General features: G+C 39.5%; 1 pseudogene; it reads left to right on the top strand.

Moving 5' to 3' along the window:
- LOC101638904 overlaps nucleotides 1-23,531 on the top strand; it is a 156,639-nt pseudogene that overhangs the window by 76,838 nt on the left and 56,270 nt on the right.

Here is a 23,531-nt window from a genome sequence, read left to right as displayed (position 1 = left end):
TGCTTTTGTCTAAGATACTTCTGATATCAACAATGATCTTTCTCATGTTGGGCTTTCTATAACCCCCTTGAATTTCTAGTAGCTCTCTATAAATGTACTGCTACAACCATCGCTGAATGGTCTTCAGCAAAATTTTACTTGCATGTGAAGTCGATGACATTGTTCTACAGTTTCTGAGCTCTGTCAGGTCATCTTTCTTTGGGAGTCTGTTGAGCAGGTAACTGTCTTCCAAATTTTTTGGCAACATGACTGAGCTCTGACAGTGCTTCATAATTATGTTGAAATATTCCAAATGATATTCTGTCTATTCCTGGCATCTTATTTTCCACAAATACCTTCAGTTAATCTTGAACTTATTTCTTTAATAACATTTGCTCTCAATTATATGCTCCCTTTTGAAATGGTTGGATGTGGACTAGTTCTTTTTGGAACAGTGACTGCATTTTCCCACCTTCTTTCGATGCTTCTTACATCATTGAATATTTTGCCCATGGAATCCTTTGATGTTGAAGTTCAAGGCTTGAATTGTTTGTTCAATTCTTTCAGCTTCAAATATGCAGGTGTCTTTTTCTTTTACAGGTTTCTCGCTTTAGGTCTCTGTACATATCATGATAATACCCTTCTTTGCCTTCTGGAGAAGTCTGTCGAAATGTTCTGTTCAGCACTGGTACTTCGTCATTTCTTCCCTTTGTTTTAGCTACTCTGAGCTGAAGAGTAAGTTTCAGAATTTCTGACATCCACTTTTTTCCTCCTTTGCTGTGTTTTTCATGACCTCTTGCTCTTTTTATGTATTATGTTTTTATGTTATTCCAGAGCTCATGGTGTGCCATGTGTCAAATTTGTTCTTGTGATCTTCTCCAAATTCAGATTGGCTATATTCAAGGTGGTATTTTGGCTCTCACGTACTTGTTTTAATTTTCTTCAGCTTCAATCTGAGCTTGTTTCAATCTGAGCACTTTATAATCTGGTCCTGAGTTGGCCCTTGGCCTTGTTTGGCTGATGATATTGAGCTTCTCCATCACCTCTTCTGATGTACTATTTGATACCTGTGTATTCCACTTGGTAAAGTGTATGATTATATATATCCATATGTCATATGTAGATTCGTGTGTATATTTTGTATATAGATATCTATTTTATAATGTATGTGTATTAAATGTGTGTTTATACATACACATGCATCTAGATGCTTTATATGTTTCAACGCTATTCAAAAACTTTATAGGGTGGTGTTGTTGGGTATGCATTGGGTGCTAATCACAAGGTCAGCCTTTCAACCCACTAGCTTACTTCAAGGAAGACTGATGAGGCTTCCAGCTCTCATAAATATGTACAATAACTCAGAAATGCTACACAGGGCTACTATTAGGCAGAATTGACTTGATGACAATAATTTTTTAAAACTCTTTTTCAGAAAGATTCTTAGAGAGGCAGTGGGTTAAGTGTTGGCCTGCTAACTGCTAGGTCAGTGATTCAAACCCACCATGTTCCAAGAAGTATCTTTAAGTATGACATACAACCACCATTTGTCTGTCAGTTTAGTGCATAGTGATGGCTTGTGTGTTGTCATGATGCTGAAAATGATGATGCTACCTGTATTTCAAATAAAGCAGAGTCACTTATAGTGCACAAATTTCAGAAGAGCTTCTAGAGTATGACAGACTAGAAAGAAAGATCTGGTGATATGTTTTTAAAAGGGCAATGAAAATCTTAAGGATAGTTGTGGAACCTCGTTTAATACAGTGCTAGAACATGAGCCCAATACACTGAAACCAAAAACTAAACAACACACAAGATACTCCCTGCCAATGAACTGATTTTGACTCATAGCAATTCTGTAGGTGGGTATGCAGGGTATGCACATCTATCTGTGTTTCTAAAACACAACAATGATCGTGAGGATGATGTAAGAACAGGCCATGTCTCACTGTCTTGCTCATGGAGTCACTATGAGTTGACACCTAATTGTGAGTGACTGATAGTATGTTTTGACTCTGTCATGTGCCTTTGCATAGTCTATGAGGCACCAGGACACATCTTTCTCATACTCTCAGCTTTCAGTCAAGCTTCATCTAGGATCGTCAATATGATCTGTGACTCCACATCCTTTTCTGTGTACCATTTGGATTTATTTCCCTCTCTTTGTACTGGTGCGCCTGTTTGGGATGATCTTCAGCACATCCGATATGTGAAAATCACTAAGTAGATGCATAGGTCTCTGCTGATGATTCTTTTCTGTTTTGTTAACTTGCTTCAGTTTTTTCTCATAGATATTTGATGGTATAGCTAGTTGGGGTTTTTTGGGGGTAATGCAATATATAACTATGAAGCTTTAAAATAGTCTTTGAGCAAGCAACTTCTTTCATCTTTAGATATTTTTCCCAGGGAAATTGCCAGAATTTTCTTACAAGAATGTTTCTTGCAGCTTTGAACATCATGGAAAAAATTATAAACAACTTAACTTACTAATACTTTGACTTCTCCATCTGAACACCCTTTAAGAAAAGCCCAAGTAATACCTTGTTGTTCCTGAAATTAGTTATTAAACCCCCTAAGACAAGATAGTTCATGGTTCACTAAATTAAACCAATTGAGATCCTTCAGCTTCTACAAGAGGCGGAATACCAGGGAGTTGTTTGAAGGTCAGTCAAATTAGAATGGAAAGTACACCATTTCTAATTGGTTCTGCTACCTCCAACCACCTAATTACAATGTATTTTCCTCTTCTTTTTCCTACTCTTTCCCCCTTTTGAACAATTTACACCCAAGTCAATTTAGTTGGTTAAAGCAAGAGGGGCTTCTGTACTAATAGAAGAAAATAGGCAGCCAGGGTGACCTACAGGGAAGTGTCAAAGGTAGTATGTGGAGAGGCATGTAGTTCAAATGGAAGAGATTTACTTGGCATCGTGTCTAAGCCCAAGTAGGGCGGAGACAGTGTCTGTGCTGGTGGTGGTAGTGACATCAGGAAGACTGAACTAATGCTGAATCCCAAGCAGGTGGAATAAGATATTCATGGAGTTGAGAGGAAAGCAGTGGAGATAGGAAATTGGTCATTTCCAGGGGTCTTATATAAAAGGAAAGATCTTAAGGGTGAGCAGACTGGGCTTTTTATGACCAGAGCAATGAGTTACGAAAATAGTAAAGGAGAAGACTAAAATAGACTTCTTGTGGTGCTGGATTGGACTTAAATATATTGTTGCAACCGTGGTTTTCAGTAGATATATATACAGACTTAGAAATAAATGTAAATGTGTATGCTCTTTCTACATCTGTTCACTGAAAGAGACTCATAAGTGTGACAACCCGATAGGAATGGGCACACCTGGAGCTCAGATCTGGGGCTTTTAAATACTATTTTCCATACACATACAAAACAAAAGCACAGAGCCAAGGATCTTTGGGGAAATTGTTGAGCTCATAGCTGGAAGAGAAAATTATTAGATGAGCCTTGAAAAATTTGTTTTTCAAAATTAAAAAATTCACCAAAGAAATACTCCATATATGATGAAAATGCATCAAAAGGATACAAAGGGGCTTTAGGTCTTCTTCAAATTTAGACCTAACCCTGGTCCCAAAGACCACCTTCCTCTGATTCAATAAGCAAGCTTATCAAGTGAGCAATGATGCCACGAAGAATATGCTCCTGAGGACATTCACCTCTAAGAGACACAATGGGCAGCATTTGCCCAAGGCCAAGTTCAGAAGGCAGCTTTTGTTCTTGTGAGGTGCCGCTGGGTTGCCTCGAACTCACAGCAATCCTCTGTACAACTGCCCAATTTAGACCTAAGTCATTTGTGGGAAGAGGGAAACAGTGCCTAGTCAGATGCCATCCTTAAAATTGCGATGTTTAAGTCCATGGCTGCAGTCACTGTGTTGATCCACTTCTGCAAGTGTTTTCCTCTTGTTTCATCTGATCCTCTGCTTTACCCGCATGATCTCCTTTGCCAGCGACTGCTCTTTTCTGATAACATGTCCAAAACACATGAGAGTAAGTCCAGTTAGTCACACTTTTAAGAAGCATTCTGGCTGTACAGCCTTGAAGATAGATTGGTTTATTCTTCTGTGAATCCATGAATCTTTCACTGCTCTTCACAATCCCACAGTTGGACTGCATCAGTTCAGCAGTCTTCCCATTCACCCTTCAGCTGCCCTGCGCATATGAGACCCTTGAAAATACCATGACTAGTCTGAGGCACATTGCATGTGCAAGTTGGACATTGAACCTCCTAGGAAGACTGCCGAAGAATCAATGCATTTGAATTGTGGTGCTAGAGAAGAATGTCGAAAATACCACGGACTGCTAAAAGGACAACCCAGATGGCAAGACTTTATCTTACATACTTTGGACATATGGTCAGGATAGACCAGCTCCTAGAGAAGGACTTCCTGTTTGGTAAAGTAGAGGGGTAGCCCCAAATAGGAAAGCCCTCGACAAGAGGGAGTACGTAACACAGAAATTGCGTCCAGGGGCTGAGACATCGGAACAATTGCAAGGATGGTGCCGGGCGGTGCAGGGTTGGTTCTGTTGTTCATAGGGTCACGGTCAGGGCTGACTTGATGGCATCTGAGGTCAGCAAGGTCAGTGCATCATAGTCCTCAAGATGGCATCTTCACTCTAGAGCATGAAAATTGTGGCTCTAGAGCCACAGGTTTGCCGAATGCAGTAATTGTCCCTGGAGTGACTGCGTGTTTAAGAGTGACGGCTGCACAAAGGAGTGGGAAATCGGACCGAAACAGGGACCCCAGGACGGGAGGATGGAGAGTGCTGACCCCTGGGTGATGGTAATCTATGCAGAAACTGTTGAAGGATAAACTCATCTTTTTTTTTTTTTTTTTGGTAAGCTTGCACCTAAACTACAATAAACTGTTTCAGGAAAAGAAGATGGGAAGTGAGGTATAGGAGCCAGTTTCAAAGAAATATACTGGCCAACGCCAGGAGGATTTGAATAGCAAATTAAATGGCAGAGGTGGATTACAACACTTTGAACAAAACGCTAGTTTCACACAGCTAAAAATAATTTAATTAAATTTTGAAAGTCTGATGAAGAGCTGGATATAAATATATCTACATATATTCAAAACATAAGCCCATAAAATCCACATGAATTATAAAGGATAAACAAGTAGCTTAGCAGTTAAAAATCTTGAAAGATATCACCCTAATCACATGGTCAAAACAAATACCCTCAGCAGTGCACAAATAGACATCTTGAACAACATCAAGGATGCAATGAGACCTTCCAAGTGTCATTTCAATGAGCTTCCTGTCATTGGCTCATCACTTGCATTGAATCATGAGAAACATTAGATTCATCCGAACTGAAGGGCATTCTACTCAATAACTGGTCTGTCATCTTGAAGAACATCAAGGTCATGAATTACACGGGCAGGCAGAGAAGGGGGTAAAAATTTAAGTTAATCTATAAATTTGGGTTTCATCCTTAGTTTCTGAGAGGTAGCCTCTAAAATCTTGGAATTTTTCCAGTGGTTGAAACATCTTTTAAGACCACATTTGAGGGATTATATTTCAATTTCAGAAGAGGATGTTAAAGGCTGAGTTCAAACTATCATGCTTACCTAAGGAAATCCCAGGAACAGGTCTGTACTTGGAAGCTGCAGGAGCTTCCTGGTCAGGGAAAGGCATTCATACACTGAAGGACCTCAAACTGGCTGCCTTTGGATTGATTCCCACGCACGGCAACCCTATTGGACAGAGTAGAACTGCGCTCTGTGGTTGTTCAAGATGGTAAATCTTGCTGGGAGTACAAAGTTTCATCTTTATCCCATGGTTGTTAGATTTTTAACTGTGAACTTTGCAGCCCAAAGTGTAACCCACTATGCTACAGCCCTTCTAGGGACATGAAAGTGAGGGTTCTGGAGACAACTGAGTTTCCAAGTGGCATCCTAAGAAGTAGCAGGAAGCTCCCAAGTTTGTGGCCAGCAAGTCAGAAGTGAAAGTGCTACCTGGAATCCAATTTTAACTAACATCTTCATGTTGGGCTAAGTTGTCTGAAATATTGTGCTCTTTACCGTGGAAGGTCTGGACTTAGCTTCAAAAGAAAAAGTATTGCACGTACAGTTCAAATGGAAGTGGAATAAAACTGAAACCAAAATGGGCATCAAGTGGAGATGCAAAGCCAACCTGTAGACAATTGGGCATCTTCTCACAGAAGGGTCAAAAGGAAGGGACAATCCAGCCAGGGTGCAGTTTAGCACTAACACACACCACATTCCTCTAGTTCCTGAATGCTTCCTCCTCCCACCATCATGACCCAGTTCTACCTTACAAATCTGGCTAGACTGGAGTATGTACACTGGTACAGATAAGAGTTCTGGACACATGGAATCCAGACAGATAAACTCCTCAGGAACAATAGTGGGAGTAGCCATACCATAAGGGAAGTGTAGAGTTGGGGTGGGGGTGGGGAAGAGGGAAAAAGGGGAAACTGATCACAAGGATGGATATACAGCACACACACACACACACACATCAGTGGACAAATAATAGAAATGTGGTGAAAGGAGATAACAGACAGTATAAGATATGAAATAAAAATAATAACACAATTGATCAATAATTCGCAAGGATGGAAGGGTGGGGGGGGTGTAAAAAAGAGAAGCTGATACCAAAGGCTAAAATAGAAAGAAAATATTTTGGAAATGATGCTAACAACATATGTACAAGTATGCTTGATACATTTGAATTATAGATTGTTATATGATCTGTAAGAGCCCCCAATAAAATGATTAATTAAAAAAGAGAAGAACTAAATCCAAATTGAGTGAAACAGAAGGCATTGGTATTTAGAGTTGGTATTAGAGAAATGAGATTTTATTTCCACACACTGAAGAACTCTATGAGGCAAAAGATGGCTAAAGAAATGTATTAACTGTACTATAACCATTTAATCCTTTTGTTATGAAAATCATTACTGGTATAAGTGGCAAAATTTTTATGGAGTATAACATGATAAGGTAATAGTATGTTAATAAGGAGTCCTGCTATTTCAGTGGTTAGGCACCCAGTTGCTAACCAAAAGGTCAGGGGTTCAAAACCACCAGTTGCTTGCCAGGAGAAAGGCAACAGTCTACTTCTGTAACAATCACAGCTTGAATACCCAATGAGGAAGTTCTACTCTATCCTATGGGATCATTGTCAGCTGGCATAAACTCAATGACAATGGGTGCTGGCCTTTTAGATGTTCATATTAATTTCCTGATTTTGGTGACCGTGATTCGCTTTGTATTTTGCTTAACCACTCAAGGAGTCAGAGTTGATGGGACAGAGGGTTGGTCACGGATTGCAGAGAAAAGAAGTTGGTTTGTTTCCTCAGACAGTTTAATTCTGACTCTCCTTGGTAACGCAGGTAGTTGTGTTATTAGGTGCCATCGAGAAAATGTCCATCCATATTGACCATGTGGCAGAGAATGCCTCTGTAGAGTTTTCTTGGCTGTAATCTTTTTAATATATATTTTATTAGGAGCTCTCACAGATATTACAATCCGCAGTTCCATTAGATTAAGCATACTTGTACTATTGCTGCCCTCATCAATTAATTTCAACACATTTCATTTTCTTCTTGAACTCCTTGTTATATGTTATCCTCTGCCTTCCCCACCCTAGCCCCTCCTAAACCCTCAGTATATTATATATTATTATTACTATGATGTGCCTGAACTTACACCATTCCATGTATCCATTCTCCTTAAATTCTGAAGTCTGCTCCTTTCAAGTGGGGTTAAACAGTCATCATAAATATCTGTGTGTGCCCCCCCCTTTCCCTCCCTCTCTTCCCGCATCCTCAGGAAGTCAATATTCCTCTTACTGTTTCTGAGGGGATGATCCATCTTGAATTCTGTGCACCGAAAGATCTTGGTTGGTTGTAAATAGAATTTGAGGGTTTTCTCCCATGAAATTACTGGGGAAGTACAAACTGCCAAACATTCTGTTAGCAGAACTAGCTTAATTGTTTTTGTCATGTCTTAATTGTTTGTGCCATCTGGGTTCTTTCATAACTTGGGTAAATTCTTCAAGCTATCCTAACTTGTATTCTTTTGTCCAAAGTAAAGTGAGGCGGGGTGGGTTTGGGGAGAATACTGCAAAATACTGCAAATGTAAAAGCAATATTGAATTTAAATTATTGCTATACAATAATAATTTACTGCATTAATAAAATCATTCACCCATTATTTCTACATACATCTATTCAACAAACAATGATCAACTCTGTGATCATTAATGGTGCACGCCAGAACTTGGCTATGCTATGCTTCTTGTGGCTCGGTAGAACTGGACTAGGTGCTCTTCCATAATGTCAAATCATATCAGCATATCAAATCATGTCCCGTTCAGTGATGTGAATATAATGCAATCATTTTCAATAATATGATTTAATATAATATCATAACTTTCAATGATGTGAATAAAAGGCAATCATTTTCAATAATGAGATTTAATATAATATAATCACTTTCAATGATGTGTGCTGTTATGATCAACTAAGCAGTTGAAAGGGGACTTTCTTTAGGGGTGTGTCCTGCCTCCAGCATATAAAATAGATGTTCAAACAAAACTCACTGTCTTTCTAAACCGTGTACTCTTCCTGTCACCTGATCTCTGGTTCTTGAAACAAAGCCTCTTATAGGTCTCCAATCAGCTGCAAGACTTGAAGATTTTGGATTTATCAGTCTCTGAAACCCTATGAACCAGCAGAAATCTCCAGCTTGATACACCAATTTGAATTCTGTCAGCCACCATGATTGCATGAACCATTTTCTCACAATTGTGTGAGTCATTTCCTTGATGTAATCACTAAGGTGCGGAGATGTGAATTGTTTTTCTAGATAACCATGTGTGTGTATACACGCTGCTTCTCTAGAGAACCCAGACTAAGACAAACGTCTTACATAGAAGGTGGATACGGGATGGTCAGACAAGTGCTATAGTTTTAAAACATTCCTGTAAGGACAACAGTTCTCAGCCTATGGGTCACAACCCTTTTGGGGACGAAGGACCCTTTCACAGGGGTTGCCTAAGACCATAGGAAAACACTTACTTCTGATGGTCTTAGGAATGGAGGCACCGCTCCTCTCTCCGTCTCCAGGTAGGTGTGCCCACAGGCAGATGTGCTGATCTGGTGAGAAAGAAGCTATCTCAAGCTTTGCCCTGACATTGGCTTTTTACCCATACTGTCGCAAAATGTAGCAATGTAGTTGTTGTTATTTTAAGACTGTTACCCATGCTACACTGTGCTTCAAGACAAAATTTCATTTATTTGTAATTAGAAATAAATACTTCACACTATATAATCACATATTGTTTTGTGACTAATCACTATGCTTTAATTATGTTCAATTTGTAACAATTAAAATACATCCTGCATACCAGATACTTACATTACAATTCATAACAGTAGCAAAATTACAGTTATGAAGTAGCAACAAAAATAATGTTATGGTTGGGGGGTCACCACAACATGAGGAACTGTATGAAAGGGTCACGGCATTAGGAAGGTTGAGGACCACTGTGTTAAGATCTCCTGGTGACATTGTTCCTGTCTTAGGCTGGACTTCAGAATGTATGCAACACCCAGAAACATCCTGTTGAAATACGCTGACCGGGGACTGAGCTGTAGAGTTAGGGTCAAAGGCTAAAAAGAAAATTCTTGCGTCTGAGAGATCATTGTAACATATTTGTGATAACCAAAGGATTGTATTTGCTGGAAGTACTAGAAATGCAGGTTAAGTTTCTTTTATTTTTCTGTATTTTTTCTGGCTAGATGTAATGGGGTAATCATTAATTGTTAATAAAGTCAAATGAAATATATAGAAGTTTAAATAAACATAATTTTATATGAATCACAGAGTCAAATATGCTGACATAGTCAGTAAAACCCAAGTATATTTTTTTAAACTGGTATTCTCTACTTTAAGCCAAGATCCATATGCCATCGGCAATGATATCTCTCATTCCACATCCATTTCTAAACCCAACATGTAGGTTTTGTTATCCAGGAAAGATACACAACTCTCATTTTACACACATAGATATACATGCACTTTAGTGGACTCCTTTATGCAATTTTGAATTTCTTTGATATAAAACAAAGGGTTTTGGAACAATTTCACTAGAGCTGAAGGAACTCAACAAACTGGTGTCTGTTAGGAGAACCGCATCACTCCGGTAAAGTACATGCATCACACAGAGCTGACTTACCAGCCCCCAGCCCCCACTCCTGCGCGAGAAGGCCCGTGTCACGGAGCTGTGAGCTCAGCTCGGGAAGTGGGGGTGCTATTGTTGCTTTTTATCCCCTGGAACAAAGGAGACTAAGTGATTTTTCTCTCAGTATTATTTGAAAATAAATTCCAGATGCTTAGAAAAATGGCAGAATTTGATAAAGAGCTCTCAAATATTATTGGCGCAGGTTTACCAATTTTCAAGTATTTGTCATCAACTGAATCCTTACCGTCTACTCCAGAGCAGTTGGGACACACGCCATGTTCCTGCACACTTCAGTGTGTATCTCGCTTCCGTAACTACTGTGCAATTATCACATTCAGGAGGCTCCACAATAGTTTCCCTGCATCTACCGTCCTTTTGCAAATTCATCAGAGATTACAATAATGTCCTCCCCCCTCCCTCACTGTCTTCCTACCTGTCCCCCTCTTTCCTCGATTCTCTTTCCCCTTCAACTTCCCGCCTTCATCCCGCTATTTCTTTTCTGTCTTCACTCAGGAAGGTATCAAATCTTCATTTGATCAGTGGGCCCCCCTTTCAGGAGGTCCCCTGTGTTACTCGGATATGTCTGCACCTCTCTAATATTTCATTTGTTTTCAGCTTTCTCGGGAGATTTTAAATGCAGTGGCTTTGACAATTTCTTTGCAAACAATGATACTTACACTTCATGCCTTTCTGATTTTTCTTTAAGGGTCACAAAATGCTGGTTCTAACCATTTAGTATCTCTAACATGTAAGTTTTTAAGAGAGTTAGTGTGATGACAACATAGAATTTGGTTATTCTTGTATCAAGTACAAGTTCTTGAAATGTAAAACTTTGTGAACATGATATTTCATCCCTACGTGAGAGATAATCAAACACATTCAGATGTCAAAAATGAGATTCCAAAATTCAGGAGCTAAGTTATAGAGTTGAGATTACCAGCTGAAGTTCACAATTAGAATTTTGCTTAGTACCTTCTAATATTATTTACTCTTCTTTGTTCATCTGGTCTACAAAGTAAATGGTAGATCGATCCAATCTTAGGGCAATGCAGGAGCAAGATAAGTATGCGTAAGTAAGAAAATTAGTCTTCAACACCTCACATTATTGACCTCAAAGGGTAATACATCCATCAGGCAATCCTCATGTTGCAACCATCAATTCCTTAATGTAGAAAGTAGTTTAATTTTTGATTAAATATCACTTTTTAGAATGTGCTTTCAAGTGTAAAATTCAGACTTTGGTACACCCACTTGCTGCCTTCGCGTCAGCTCTGATGCAGGGTGGCCCCATGGGCGTCAGAGGAGAGCAGGGCTCTATTGGCTTTTCAGTGAATGGTTTTGTCTGTTTGTTTCCTGAAGTGGATTGTCACACCTTTATTCCAAGGGTTCTCTGGTTGGAGTTGAACCTCCAACCTTTTGGTTACAGTCTAGAACATTAACCATTTATACCTCTAGGTACAGACTTTGATAACGAAAGGCTTTATTTAAAATAAAATGATAATTTGACAGAGACTACTATACTAGTCAGGAAGGGTACCTCTAAAACAGGTAGGACACCCTGGTCTGTTCAACAAGCTTCTTAGAAGTTTATTTATAAAAGTTTTCATTCATGAAGACAAAGAATAAACAAGACTAAAATAAATCAATTGAACATCAGTTGTAGGGAAGTTGGCAAGGAGCAGCTTATGAGATGGGCTGCTAAGCACGTGGTCAGAGTTCAAGCCCACCAGCTACTCTAAGGGCGCAAGATGAGGCTTTCTGCTCTGCTAAAATTTCCTGCACTGGAACCTCCCAGAGGCAAAATCCTGCTGTGCCAGCGAGAGTCCCTCGGACTTGGAATGGACTCCGTGGCAGAGTATTTGGGATTTGGGTTGTTGGAGGGCAGTACACAGGACAGTAGATACGTTGCTTGCTGCGGGCAGCTTGCACTCTGGGAAGCAACTTGAAAGGAGGATAGTATGTTCCTCATCAGGAGGCTGGGCCACGGTTCAGGAATTCGGGCAAAGGAAAAAAAGTCTGAGCAAATTTGGTTAGCAAATTTATGGGTACCAAGTCAGCAATTCATTTACTTATTGATGAGGCCGGGGATGCGAATTTGGAGAGGCAGAACTCGGACTTGCCATAGACCAGGTGTGGGGAAGGTCTGCCCCACAGTCCGCATAAAGCTCACAAAATCCTCAATGCCAGCTAACATCACGTGTGTCACCAAAGGAAAGTGCTCCAGTCATCACATCAGGGGAGAGTTAATTAAAGATGTGACCAAATGTGGAATGCTAATTTTCAGGTAGATAATTTTACGTAGCTGACGAATGATGCTATAAATATCTAACAGCCATGTAACTGAGATGTCTATTAAGCCCACATGAAAGACGCACTCGAAAAGCAGTGACCCAAGGATTGCAAGTCATATAATCCGAAGCCAGAGGAGGAAATAGTATAGAGCCCAAACTGTAAGATTCTGGTTTGCAAAGGCTATGGATGACCGTGGGAACCCAAGATACAGTTTTGAGAGCTGCAAAGGGAATAAGCCTCCTGTGACTTCCCTCTATACATGGTGGAGGGATGAGAATAAACTGGTCACCAGACAGTGCCCTTGAGAGATGAATATAGGAGATCAAAGTGATAAACCTTCTTAGTTGATTTCTCCCATACACGATGGGTGTGATACGGTTTTCAACCCTTTACGTGTTGCTGTTTTTATTATTTTATTTTTCTTCATATTAGGGTTTAGCTCTGGTGTGTTTTGTCATTGGGGATAGCACGCTTGAATTTTTGATATATGTTTTTCTGTTTTTCAGTAAGTGAAATCCAAGATCGATGACCCTATAGAGACAGCAAGTAGAATAAGGGTTTCTGGGGGCTACAGTGAGGGAAGGCGGAGGTAAAAGGGAAATTATACTAAAGAGTTCAAGAAGAAAGACAATATTTGGAAACCGATTGTGGTAGCATTTGTACAATACTGCTTGATGTGATTGAATTATGGAATGATATGATATCTGTGTTCCTCTCAATAAAAAGGTTTTGGATAAATAAATTAATAAATATTCAAGTGCCCATTGGCAGAAGAATGTTCCTTACTTGTGTTGGCTTGGGTTTTCTAGGTGAAACTTTTGCATATTGCATATGAGATTTATATCAAGAAATGCCTTACACAGTAAGCCCATAGTAGCTATGAGTAAATCAGTAAGCCCATAGTAGCTATGGGTAAATCCAGTCTAGCTCAAATCAAACTTTTCCTGAGTCATAGAAGCTGAAGATCAGGGAGAAGGAAGAGAAGGCAGTGACAGCAAGGGGCACGGGCTGGGGGGTGCAGAATTGTGAATGAATTCACCTTTGGTAGGTTATCTCTGACAGCTCCTGGGATCTGCAGGCAATGCAACAGGACATCATGGGACCAGACTCAAGATCCAGATCTGGCAAAAGGTGAAGGGCCAAAGAGGATTCAACTCGGCTTGGTCTCTCTCTCTCTCTCTTTCAGAAAGGCTTAGCATAGCAAGGAGGTGCCATCAGACTGCCATGCACTTGACAGGGTGATCTCGGTTCCTGCCCTTACCCCGTAGTGTCCAGTGGACATAATCCCTAACTGACACACCACCCCTGCCATCGATAAAGTAGGGAGTGTTCCTCAGGCTTAAGATCAGTGATTTGTAGTGAGCCATTTTCCTCAACACAAAAAATGGGATTTCTGTAGTCATGACCAATATCATGTGTTTCAAGTAAAATGATCAGTATGCTTAGTGTTATCAGCATTATCAGTATTCTCAATAGCATCAGAGAATCTATATTAGAAAATGCTATTGCTTGGATGGCCAGTGATACTATACTTATCTTATTATCCTAATATTTCTAAAAACGAGTCGAATCATCTTTACTCCAGAAAAATAGCAGAAAATAAGTTATTCTAGAATTTCAGAAACAGAAATACTCCTCTGGAACTTAGCAAAGGCTATGTAAAGATTTTTTTCAATGTAAAGCAAACATCGTGTTTAATGAGATAACTGGATAAACAGTCCTCTAAGGTGTAGGGAAAACAAATATTCCTTCTCCAATTGAACAAGGTTAAACTCGCTACTGGAAAATAAAAGAGGATGTTGAAACACTTGAAAGAAAGAGATTAACTAGCCTGGGTGTATGCAGATAGTATTATACAAATATTTACCGGGAACACCGAGGTGCATTAATGAACAAATCTCTGGAAATATTAACAGGCTTTACCAAGATAACTGGCTACAGGTACAGAATTCACAATCAAGTGCCTGGCACCAAGCTGCACACGCCCTCTAGAAAATAAGATTGGATTTACAATAACTTCAGAAACTTTAAAATGTTTATGAATTCATCAGCTAAAAACTGAAGAACTCCTCTTGGAAGACAACCTTGCAAGTACACTAAAGGGTATCAACTAAAAGCTGAATGTATAGACAAATGCCCAACTTTACAGATGGGATGGCCTACACTGCAAAGAAGTCGTATCGCTCAAAATTAATTGCTCAGGGCAAGGCAGCACCCAGTAAAATTGTCAAGGACACTAAAAAAAAAAAAGTGTTCTAAGTTATTTCCAACACTATAAAAGCCCCACTCCCCTCAAGCCAATTAGGACTCAGACCCGGTAGGAGGTTTCTGACTGTAAATCTCCACAGACGATCTCATCTTTCACTCAATAAGCAGCAGGGGGATTTGCACCCCTGGCTGTGGTGTGAGCAGTCCTGCACTTTCGGAACAGTGCCATCTGGGGCCCGACACCATTGTCAAGTCACTTCTAACTCATAGTCAGACGAGAACTGCCCCCTTTGGATTTCCAAGGCTGCAAATCCTTCTGGGAGCTGACAGTCTCAATTGTCTCCGAAGAGCAGATGGTGGGTTTGAACGGCTGACCTCTCAGTTAGCAGCCCACTACACTAGGGCTCCTTTCCTGGATAGTCTAAAAATATGACTACAGATGCTCAATACATTAAAATATGGCAATAATTTAAAAGTCTCCTAAGAGTGATTGAAATGTCCAGATATTAAAAAATAAGCAGAAGTCGAGAGAGTGTGAAGTCCGAAGCAGATCACAAAGGCAAAGCCAGACTTTGGGCCTTTTAAGTCCAGAGGGATGTGCACTCATGGAGCCACCACACTACGTGCTCAGAAACACTCAGTGAGCCTCAGGGCCCTCACTCCTGAGGTTGTGCGTCAGTGAGGGGAGGAGAGAACGGAAGAGCGACTTCCTGATGGCTGTGCAATCACTATTGGAGGCGATCTCAAGATAAAGCAATGGACATGCAAAACTCAGGAAATACATATGCTATCATATGTACTGGCAATAAAACATTCATAAGTGAATAATTATATCCACAGATAGCAACATGGAAAGCTCTCAAAAGCATCATAATAAAAGGGAAAAAATGAAATGTCTAGCCCTATACCACTTAGTTGAGGAGTCCCAGTGGAGTGGCGGATTGTGGTTAGGCTCCTCACCACAATGTCAGCAGTTAGAGACCAGCAGCAGTTCTGAGACAGAAAGACGTAGCTTTCTACCACCTTAAAGATTTGCAGTCTCAGGGTCCCATGGGGCACTTCTACTCTGTGTTAGAGGGTCACTGTAAGTTGCAATGGGGTTTTGAGTTTTGCTACCATTTAGGTAAGTGATTAGAATAAACAGACACAATATACCACTCTATATTTTTTCTAGCTTGCATAGTATCTTAATCAGTAGTTCCCAAACATGGTGATCCTTTAAAATCATCTGAAGGAAAAACAAAGCCCCTAGGACCTCGGTGCAGAGAAACAAAGACTTCATTAACCTAGGATGGGACCTAGACCTTGCTTTCATTAAGGCTCCTGGCTGATGATGGCATACAGTCAGGGAGCAGAACACCTAGTGGGAAGACACATATGCAAATATATGCAAAGATGACTCAATACAGCCAGTTTTGTTGTAACACGTTTTGAAAACTCAAATGTATTCCAACCCAATTGATATGTTAGAGAACAATTTGAGCAAAATGTGAATTTTATGCTTTGCTTATGTGTGATGTTGTCTGCAAGAAATTTTCGGTGACTGTGGAGCACTGCATCCAAATGAATCAAGCCCGGCAGAAATACATCAACCTCACACATGCGTACACTTCAGATGCCTACCTTAACTCATTCAAGTGGGTCCTGCCTATGCACAGCTGCGGCAACTTTTCCTCCAATTTCCAATAATCTTCCAACCGTGACTTCACAATAACTCATAAGCTGAAGCGCTCTCTGCTTGCATTTTCATAAACGAATGTAGTCTTTTCAAAGTAAAATTCCATATTTATGGTAATGTGATATATATACATATATATAAGCACTTTAGCATGTAAAATGCAACCATTTTAAAAATTAGGTGCTTTTTAAAATTTTTCATGTATCACCGACAAAGGTTTTGGCTTTGTGGTACTAACCCCACTTTGCTGATTCCTTTGGTTTCATTGCTCAATTTTGCATCTGTTTTTAGGACCTCAGGCAGAAATAGATATATTCAGAGTGGAGCTGGCAATACAGTAGATTGTTGGCCTGACACTGCGAGGAGAAAAAGGTAAAAGAAAATAGCTAAACTTACTTTGGGATTAGAAAAAAAATCCATAATGACTACCGTCAGCTCCTTTCAGTAACAGATAATGGTGGAGATGTGCTCAGGAGTAATCTAGGGAAACCAACATTTGGAGTGTCAAATAAAAAATCTACCTGGAACAGAGGAGAAAGAGGGCTTCAAAGAGTTGAGCTGGAATGAAAATATCATTCTTTCTGGTGAGTGCTGCCAGTGTGAATTTTATGAGCTCTGCCACATTATTAGAGGGTGTGCTTAAAAGATGGTTTTTAGAACAAGATAAGATAGACAGGGGTGGGGGCGGGGAATAGAGAGATACCCTTGATCATGAGTTGGTACATGTTTAAAAGCTGAGTTTTGAGGGAGGGAAACTACCAGTTTTATAGTATTTGCCATGTTCTGTGGTGTCAGTATACCCACTATGATTGATTTGAACCCATCGATATGATATCAATAAAAGAAAATCTGGGAAGAGACTCCAGCAGTCAGACCTTGTAGTCACTACTATGAATCACTATGGGGAAAAAAAACAAAGCGAAAAATACATGATCCTATCAGGAGAACCTTAGGGTTTGGCAGACAAGAGAAATGCCATACAATCGGATTACAGTACCAGAGAAATACCTAGCCGAGCATAATAGAAGGTAGTGAGTTAGTGTTGGGGCCGCTGTAGCAGGCATTACCGGAACACTAAGGTGGGGCAGGAGGTGCCTTTTGAGAAGACAGACAGAATGCATTGGGCTCCTGCAGGCAGCAGTAGCTACCTCAGGAATCCATAGATCCACCCCAGGCTTGTGTATCTTGCCTGGATCTTGCTCAGAAACTTGCCCATTCTCCCTGTTGCACATTCCTTCCTAGTGGACAAAGGATCACCTTCTCCATCCGGACTGGATTGAAAAACGTCATTGCTATCAATCCATGTGGGAGAGTTGAATCATGTTAAATCAACTTAGAATCCTTCGGCCCACCACAAATGTAAGTCCTTTCATTATCACTGCGTTACTTCTTGGTATTTCAATAGATGATGGCCAACTTTATTATAGAGTTAAAGCTCTACAATTAATCAAAGCTATATCTTCTGCTACTAAAAATAATTACACGAGTGTGAATTTAGAAACAAGACAATCATTCTAAGCCTATGCAAGTATTTTGATAGATTAGGAGAGATGTTGTTGGTCGTGCAAGGTCCTTGCGTTGGCTGGGACTTAAGGAGACCGTGTGAACAACAGGGCAAGCACTGGCTGGTCCTGCACTCTGCTCACAGCTGTGGCTCGATCTGAGCTCATTGTTACAGCCACAGGGTCATCGAAAGCCTTTCTCCTTTCTGTTGTCCCTCTACCACACATGTCCTTCTCTAGGGGAGTAAGTACATACACAAGTCCATTACAACTCCTTGGTACTGGCCCATCCATCATCTTTTCCTTGAGCTTCTCATTTTCCTCATTAGTGTGAAAGCTGAACTTGAAATAATAGCAGTTTTCAAGAATATTATTCAATTGACCTAGAATCAGGGGCTCTAAGGCCAATCTTTGGACGTGTGAATTTTATCTTCTGGAAGTGTTTAGATACCCTGATAGTTAATACTGAGAACCAACTAAAGCTAGGTGAAGGATGAAATAAAATGCTTAGAGAGAGGAGGGGGGAAGTAAGGGCATAGGTCTCTGATTTATTATTTGAACCAATTTTTATTGTGAATCATGTGGAAGGATTAACATTTTAGATCATCAATGTTCTATTCTACAGTTTAAAGTACTTATCAATTACCTTCCACCCCAATAGCTTACCCGACCTCCCCTCCTTGGATTTCTCTGATCCCTCTTGTGGGATCAGAGCTTCTTGGTTCCTGGTCTGGTCAAGGCACAGTGCCTGCCTTTCCTCGAAGCCTTTCTACTGCCCCTCGAGAATCAATACCTGTGAAAACTACATTAGTCACCAGCCTCAGGGCTTCCTGGTATTGGGATGCCCATTGCTTTCCTGGCCTATTCGACAATCGTTCATTCTTCCTCACATAGTGTGCATTTGTCTTGCTCTACTTCCTGTTCTGCTACTACTCCTGTCTCATCTCTCAACACATGCCTTTTCTTCTTGCTGTCATCACTGCTGGAAATGTTCTTGCCCCAGCCCTCGGCTTGGATCACTTCTTCCCTTTTTTAATATGTCCTGTTCAAATGATATTTTATCAGAGAATCTTCCTGTGGACATTTATAGACTCAAAAATCATCACATTTCGAACACTTCCTCCTCTTACCCCCAACTTGATAGTATTTCCATCTTTCTCCATTTTATATATTTATTTGTTGCCTGACTCCCTATCATTAAAAAGTGCAGTTTCCTGTGAAGAGACACTATTTTGATTATGCTAGTGTGTGCCACAGAGAGGGCCTCCGAGGGATTTTGTTTCATGATTGAATCTGTCCCAATGGCTCTCTTTGTTTAAATTGGTTTGTCAATGCACACTTATTACTTTAAATGTAGACCGATTGCTTACAATGTTCAACCAAAATCAAACCAAACTTTGTGCCACTGAGTCAATTTCAATTCTTAGTGACATTAAATGTCAGATAAGAGCTGCTACTGTGGGTTTCCAAGGCAATAAATCCTTTTGGGAGAAGAAAGCCTCATCTTTGTGCCTTGCAATGATCCAATAATATAGTCATGGATAAGATGTACCACTCTTAGATTCTGCCTTCCATCCCTCCCTTGTGACTAAATCCAATGACTTCTTTTCAATGCCATTGCCTCTTGAGCGTGCTCTCGTTCCATAATAAGTTTACTCTTAGCTTTTAAAAACAGAAAGCAAGCACTGCCGTTGAGTAGATTCTGACTCATAACCACCCTGTAAGACAGGGTGGTGCTGTCACTGTAAAGATGTTGGAGACTGTGAAACTGTACAGGAAACGAGCCTCGTCTTTCTCCCATGTAGGGCTGTTGGTTTTGAACTAGCCTTGAGATTAGCAGCTCAAGAGTAACCCCTTAAATCACCAGGGTACTTGGCTTTACTCACCATTTAGTTGAATTCATCACAATGACTTTACTCTGATATCTCAGAGTACTTTCTAAGCCTCCTCTCCTGTTTCTTTTAATTTGTTGTGTTTTATTCATTTCTTCAGCATTTATTAGAAATTGTGCTTCAATGTTTTCATAGGGACAAGCGAGGGAAATGGAAACATGGTTGCTGGCAAATATTTGAATGACTGTGGAGAAAAGGGAAGCCCTCGTTTATGGTATTGGCAAATTTCTATGATATAAATACAGTGCAGTTGATTGCAATCTATCAACTTGATGTCAATTCTTTTTTTTTCCAACCTAATCTCTACAATTGGATGCTCTTTCAGTTATTGTTTAAATCTTTCTTTTCATCTTCCTCTATAGTCTATTTCTGGATCATCTTGTACTTTCCATTTTATTGATTACAATTTATAAGCTGATAGGATCAAAATGTATTTATCCACCTCACATCTCTTATTCTACAATCCATTATCAATTCCAAGAATAAAGTCCAGACTACTGCCAGTTCTAAGATTAGCAGTTACCAAATATCGTTTTTAAAATTATTTTCTCCCCTCAGTTCCAGATCTAAATATTCTCTGTATAGCTCCACTTGAATATCCCATAACAACTTCAACATTTTAAATTCCAAATAAATTTCATTATTTCTTCCTCTAAAATTGTGTATCTCCTGGTGTAATTTAAAAACCACCAAGTGATGGTAACAGTTGGCAACATATTAGGTCCTATTTTTACCAATCTATCTATGGAGAATATTTTGAAAGATCATATTTCATGTTCTTATACCATATATTAAATATTCATATATTTATGTTCCAACTAAAAATTATTACCAAGTACATACATTCAGTATTCCTTTACTGCTTTTACTTCAATTATAAGCTTGATGAATACATTCATTACAGTGTATAGATTGATGGCCCAGAAGGAAATAAATAAATTTTGCAAACTGAGTAATTCAGGAGAGTTTAATTGGGGATATTTCCTGCGGTGAGGAAACCCACCAAGGATGGTTCAGGAAACCAGATTAGCACTAGTGTGCATTTATTATCTCTCTACCTGAAGGAGGGAACGGAAGCAGCCGCTCTGGGACTCCTCAGGGGGAGCTGTATGGAGAGTGCCATTGGGCAAAGACTATGCCTTAGGAAGGGGAACCCACCAGGGAATCCGCCAAGCTGCCTCTAGAAGCCAGGAGGAAGCAACAGAATAAATACTCTAACTTTCTTTTCTTCCTTCCTTATAGAATCATATGAGGTACGAGGTATGATTTTCAGAGGGGGGCGGGGTGAGGCAGAGGGTTTGGAGAGGTAAATGAAAACCATAGAGCACAGGAAAGACTCTGAATCTTAAAAATGACCTGAAAACATATCTAAAGATCACAGAAAGACAAAAAAATCAAGGTAAATTATATATATGCAATATGTATAAATATAAATTGTACATATATATAAATTATATGTATAAATATACTATATACAATTATATATGATATGCATTTTATAGTATGAGTGTGAGCCCCACTATGGGCAAACTAAAAGACACACTAAGCATTTTTAGCATTTTTAGCGGTGTGATGATAATAAAGGATGGATCTATGGTTAAATTTTAAGCTCAATCTTCATAAAATTTTAGGCATTCACAAAGCCCCTAAGCAACATTTAGTTTCAAGGACACATGATTCGATACTATTCAAAGGGGGGAAAGGGAAAAAATAGATACTATTCAAATATGTGATTCAGACTATCAAAAGGATAATAATTTTCAGACAAATCAATAATAACTATATTGTTTTATTGTATTGGGATGTCTTTTGCGAGTTAAAAAGAGAAAGAAAGAAAAGAAAAAGCCTTAATAGAAGCAATTTTGTTTGTTCATGAGAAAAAATAAGCTGAGACCTTCTGAGTTTGCCAAGCACGTCTGTGAAAATATAATTCTTATCAAATAGCTCAGCTGGTGATTTTGTTCTGCTGAACTTGCAGTTAGTAGCCCACCATAGAAGACGAATTAGCCGCTTGTGATATGCAGATGACACAACCTTATTTGATGACAGCGAAGAGGACTTGAAGCATTTACTGAAGATGATTTGAAAAATGCAGTCTTTGGTATGGATTATAATTCAAAGTAAAAACAAACAAAACACAATAAAACCCTCCTGACATCTGAACCAATAGGCATCATCATGATAAATGGAGAAAAGATTGAGGTTGTTAAGTGTTTCATTTTAGTTAGATCCACAATCAGTCATGGTAGCGGAAATCAAGAAGTCAAATGGCATATTACATTAGGCAAATCCACACAATACCTACTTAAATGTTACAGGTGTTACATTGAGGACCTAGGGGTGCGGAACTCAAGTATTGCCTCATATGCAGGTGGAAGTTGGGTGATGAATAAGGAGGAGTGGGGAAGAATTGAGGCATTTGAATTATACTGTTGTTGTAGAATATTGAATATATCGTGGGCTTCCAAGACAACAAACAAATCGGTCTTGGAGGAAGTACATGCAAAGACTCCTTGGCAGAAGTGATAATGGTAGGAATCTGTCTCATGTACAAGAAGGTCAGTGAATAAGATGAAGACCCTCAATGATACAGAATGGCACAATGACTGCAAAAATGGGCTCAAACACAGTAATTTGGAGAATGACCTAGGACTTGGCGGAGTTTCATTCTGTGTGCATAAAGTAGTTATAAGTCCAGGACAACTTGAAGGCATATAATGACAACATATGAAATTCAAGGCCCCGTGGTGTTGCAATGGGTTAGGTATTGGGTGGCTAACCATATGAACCATGGCTTAAGTCTACCAATTACCTACCAGTTACCTACCAGTAACCTACCAGTGAGATAGATGATGTTGTCTGGAAGCTATACCACATCAACAAATGTAGGTCCCCAAAATATTCCATTCATGTCCTTAGGTAGACAGTATTTTGAGGAGGCATCCCTTCCCAAGTTGTATTTTGTGTGCCTTCAACATGACTGAGGGCTCATCTTCTTACATCTGTATCAGACAGTGATGCACTGCTAGTCACATGGTTTTCAGTAGCTGTCACTCTGAAGTGTACCACCTATTCCATATTCCTAATCTTTTCTTAATCTGAAAGTTCTGAGAAACCGACACGCTATGCATGATCCTGCTGGTATTTGAAAATTTTGGTAGTATATGCTCCAGCCACAGTAGCATGCAGGCCACCACAATACAACCAACTAGACACATCCTCCATATAGGTTTATGAACTATTGAAGGTCGTGTTTATATGTCTTAATGAATTATTTGCTCTTCAATTTAAACCACACAAAAATGGAAGTTTTGGCATCCTCGAGGAACTCAAATGGTTTCCCTTTTAATTTTCTTTGATTTCAGAGAACAAAAGGAAATCGTGAAAGGTCAAGATCGGGGCTGGAGTGTAGATAGGATAATGTTTCCAAAGAGAACTATCCTCAGACAGTCCTTCTTACCCTCAAAGAATGAGCAAGATTTGATGACCATATATACACTTGTTATGATTTTCCTGGATTTTTTCCCCTCACCAATATTTTTTTCAATTTTCTTAAAATTTCTTTCCAATAAGGCCACATGATTACCTATTGTTCCTTGAGAAATCAATCTATATTACCACTTTGGAATAATATATATTTTTAAAAGGCCATAAACATCTGAGTTGTCTTTTCTGTCTTGAATTTGACAGGCTCAGCATTTCCCATAAGAAGCCACATTTTTTATTGGGCAATGTTT

This window comes from Echinops telfairi, unplaced genomic scaffold (assembly GCF_000313985.2).
Source record: "Echinops telfairi isolate 266 unplaced genomic scaffold, ASM31398v2 ScPeMD7_7467;HRSCAF=8505_1, whole genome shotgun sequence".
NCBI classification, from domain to species: Eukaryota; Metazoa; Chordata; class Mammalia; order Afrosoricida; family Tenrecidae; genus Echinops; species Echinops telfairi.
Note: the sequence above shows the minus strand (reverse complement) of the source record. Positions and strands in the feature narration are given on the sequence as shown.